At 41.1% G+C, this 4307-nt stretch overlaps 1 non-coding gene across 1 annotated transcript; it reads left to right on the top strand.

Annotated features, from left to right (window-relative positions):
* Positions 1-2968: 2968 nt before the first annotated feature.
* TRNAK-UUU (transfer RNA lysine (anticodon UUU)) lies at positions 2969-3041 on the top strand. Its single transcript has one exon. It is a non-coding gene; the product is annotated as a tRNA-Lys (tRNA).
* Positions 3042-4307: the final 1266 nt, after the last annotated feature.

Raw genomic sequence — 4307 nt, 5'->3', positions numbered from 1 at the left:
GATAAAATGTGTGTAAGGGGAATGTGGTGTGGGGATGAAATGCAGTAGTAGACTACATGCTTTGCATGTGTGAGAACTTGGGTTCAAATCCTGGTACCATAAGAGAGAAGAAATCACAAAATCAGCTCTAACCCTAGATCCTAGAAATAACCATGATGACCATTTCAGTACCACTGTATCACTGTATCACTGTCATCTCATTGTTCATCGATTTCCTTGAGCAGGTACCGATAATATCTCCATTAGTCATAGACCTGAGATTTTAGCAAGTGCCATATTGGAGGCTCTTTCAGGGTCAGGGTAATGAGACCCATCATTGTTACTGGGTTTTAGCACATCAAATACACCACGGAAAGCTTGCCAGACTCTGCCATATGGGCAGGATACTCTCGGTAGCCTGCTGGGTTCTCTGAGAGTGAGAACTAGACAATAAGAGGTTTCTGGGAGCTTGATTTTATAGTCTCTGGGTCTTGGCCGTTGATGGGATTGCACGGTACTGGAGCAGTTAGTAGGTGTTAACGCCTAGCTACTGGAAGATGGGATATCTGGATGGAGGAGGCCCAGTTCCAATCTGAGCAGCCATGGAGATCTCGCCCTGGGTCCCACACACCTGGGTTCCTCTGCTGGTTCCTTCATGAGTGAGTTATGTCCGAGCGTGTGGAGAGTGGTCTTAAGCATGGCTGTGGCTGGTGCTGGAGGTCTTCAGCTGCCGGGGCTCTGCTCTGGATGGGGAGGGAAACTCAACCCGCCCCCTTCCAAGGGGCCCCGGTGAGGACAGCCAGGTGCAGGGGCAGGAGACTCTGCGTTGTTCTTTTCTGGGAGCTCAGTTTTATAGTCTCTGCGTCTTGTCCATTGATGGGATTACCTGGTGCCAGGGGCAGTTGGTCAGTTGGTTATTTGTTTCAGTAAATAACATTTATTGAAAAGAATAGATAACACCCACATACCCCATAGAAAGAAACAATAAAGCTTTGAGCTTTGTTTTGCCTTCCAAACTTGCACTGTATTATTAACATACTATTACTAGTATACATTAGCACTATATAACAATTAAATATGTTTGTCAATCAAATATATTTTAGAGTTGTCAGATTCACCTTGTAACAGTAAGGTATTTATTTTTATCACTTAATCATTTAACTTCCCATTAGTCGTCGATTTGCTCGAGGGGGCGCCAGTAACGTCTCCATTTGTCCCTGTCACGTGCTAGTGTAGCCCAATGGCATCTGTTCGCTCTGGGAACATGAAGAGCCTCAAACCAATCGTTCATGATCTTGATGAAGAAGTCTGACCATCTGGTAGGTGGGCGGCCATACGGTCTTTTGACATCCCGTGGAATTCAATCGGTAACAGCTCTAGTCCAGCAGTCATCTTTAAATCTCATTACGTGACCAGCCCATCTGATTTTTGACACCTTGGCAAACGAGAAAGCGTCCCTGATTCTTGATTGTCGACAGATGTCGGAACTCCGGATTCTTTCTCTCATTTGAGTGAAACGTGATATTCCAAGCATAGGTCTTTCAATTCCTCTTTGGAAGACCCAAATAGTATTCTCATCCTGTTTACATAGGGCCCAGGTCTCTGAGGCATATGTTAATGCAGGAAGAACAGTGGAATCAAAGAGATGTGCCCGGAGCCGGAGGTTCTTCATCCTCTTAGCTATTTCTTTGACGTTCTTGAAGGCGTTCCAAGCCACTCTCTTCCTCCTGCGCAGCTCGGGTGCCAGGTCATTTTTCATGTTGACTTCTCGACCTAGGTACATATAGCTGTTGCATTCGGAGATGGTCGTTCCATTGAGAGCGAATGGGGCATCAGGAACGAGGCTGTTTCTCATAAACATTGTCTTCGTAAGATTCAGCTGTAGTCCTACCTTCCCACATTCACGGTCAAAGTCGGCCAGCATTTGTGCCGCTTGGCTGATGTTTGGTGTTATTAAAACAATGTCATCAGCAAAGCGGAGGTGGTGTAGTTGCCGACCATCTATCTTCACTTCCATTCCTTCCCATTCCAGTCGTCGCATGATGTTCTCGAGGGTGGCACTGAAGAGTTTCGGTGAAATGGTATCACCATTCACTTATTTTTATAAGCCATATTTCTTAATTAAAATAGAGATTGGAGGACATTAGGATACAGAATTTCTGCCAAATACCAGCAACATATAAACTTTTCAAGTGTCAATGGGTGTCCATTAACATTTGCTTCAAATTGCTAGCTAGCTGGTGAGAGAGAGAGAGAGAGAGAGAGAGAGAGAGAGAGAGAAAAGAGAGAGAGAGATAGACAGAGACAGAGACAGAGAGCAAGAAGAAGTGTCAGCCATAGAGGTAGGCTTGGTGGTGGTGGGAAAGGGTTGATAGGAGGGAAATTGGGGACACTGGTGCTGGGAAATGTAGACTGGAGGATAAATGGGTGTTGGAACACTGTATGACTGAAACATCATCATCAACAGTTTTGTAAGGGCCTACCTCACAGTAATTTAATTAAAAAATTTTAAATAAATAAAACTGTCCTCAACAAGAAAAAAACAGTAAATAAATTCTCTAGGATATATTACGTATTCTATGTAAGTTATATAGACTACTATTTGACCTCCTCCTCCAGAGTGATTTGCTGGTTTGGCACTCCTGGATATCCATACTCAGATGAATAAAGTACACAAAATAAAAGAAAGTAAGGAAGTCAGGTAAGACTTGAAATAGATGGGTCTAAGAAATCCATTCCCTATCCTGCCCTAGTAAAGAAAATACTCAACTACCCAACTATAACAAACTCATAAGGTAAGGTAAGGTAAAGGTCCTCCGTTGATCATCGATTTGCTCGAGCGGGCCCAGTAATGTCTCCATTGGAGACTTTGTTGTTACTGTGTCTGGCATATCAAATACTCTTGGTAGCTTGCCGGGCTCTCCGAGAGGGGCGGAGGAATCGAACTCGGGTCGGCCATGTTGGCTGCGTGCAAGGTAGACGCCCGTGACCCCGGATAGCTCAGTCGGTAGAGCATCAGACTTTTAATCTGAGGGTCCAAGGTTCAAGTCCCTGTTCGGGCGGAAACAAACTCATGAAAGAAGAAATATACATGCTTGAGATAAATCCTTTTGCTTCTCCAATGAAAGCTCTTCGCCTGAACCTGTGTTCAGGTGTATGTCCCTGATAATGACTTTTTATCCCCTAACTCACAACTTGCTCATATTTGGATATTGCTGGTAAAGGTGAGCAATATCTTGAGCTCCCTCTCGAAGTTAATCAGGGTGGTAACACACCTTTTCCAGTTCCAATGCCGTGATCATTGTTGCAGCACCTTCATTCCACAGAGAACCTTCTTGGAAATACAGTCACATTGTCAGGCTGTCAAACAGAATCAATTTATCATCAAAATTATAATCATTCATAAGGAGCCACCTAATTAGAAATAGGAAATTAAGTTCAATCTGGTTCCTTGGCATCGACCCTGACAAAATATTCCAAGAATAATGAAGTCTTAGCCTTCAAAGATAGGACTGACCATTTAAGTCATCTGAGCATTTACTCAATCAAGTTTACCATGTATCATCATTTTATATAATCAGTTTCAAAAGGTGAGCCCGGAAGCTTAAGTGAAGCTGAGAACAGTTACCTCAGCTTCCTGACACTGAAGTTTCCATATTAGACAATACATCTAGGGAAACAAAGTGCTTTTGAAAAACTCCATAAACTACCCACAAATTATAAAAACATCTTAAACATATATACGCTATAGTTATTTGAAAAAAATGCTTTCTATCAAATATTCTCTTTGTAATTTTTTAGGTTTTGTTTGTTTTGCTTTTACAGCTTTTGAAATGTCAACTCTTTGTTGACAAATATCCTTCATATTTCTGAATAACCAAAAATCCTTTTCCATGGAATTAACTTGCAGACCCATTTGCCTATAATGTGTACATACTGAGCCAAATGAAGTAGAGAAGCACTAATTCTTTTAAATTTGACATTAAATCAATATAAAATTTGAATTAAATCACATGAATTTTAGTTGCAAATATTGAACTGATGAGAAAAAGATTAGAAGGTTAGCCTAAAGATATTTATGTGCTCATATTCTCTAAATGAGCATTCTAAGATTTAAATTACACACAAGTGGTAACTTTTTAAAGAAGAATAAATATCTACTTTTTATTCAGTATTTACCTTTAGCCACTTAGTATATAATAAATTGGTATAACAATCTCTCAAGATTGGGAATAATAGCTCCATTTGTAGCTGAACTTAGAGAAATTAACTAGCTGTACTCAAGGTTTTAGAATAAATAAATAATAGATCACAACTGGAGTATAGGA

The sequence above is a fragment of the Sorex fumeus genome, unplaced genomic scaffold, assembly GCF_029834395.1.
Source record: "Sorex fumeus unplaced genomic scaffold, SorFum_2.1 ptg000007l, whole genome shotgun sequence".
Taxonomy (NCBI): domain Eukaryota; kingdom Metazoa; phylum Chordata; class Mammalia; order Eulipotyphla; family Soricidae; genus Sorex; species Sorex fumeus.
This window is presented reverse-complemented; position numbering and strand designations above follow the sequence as displayed.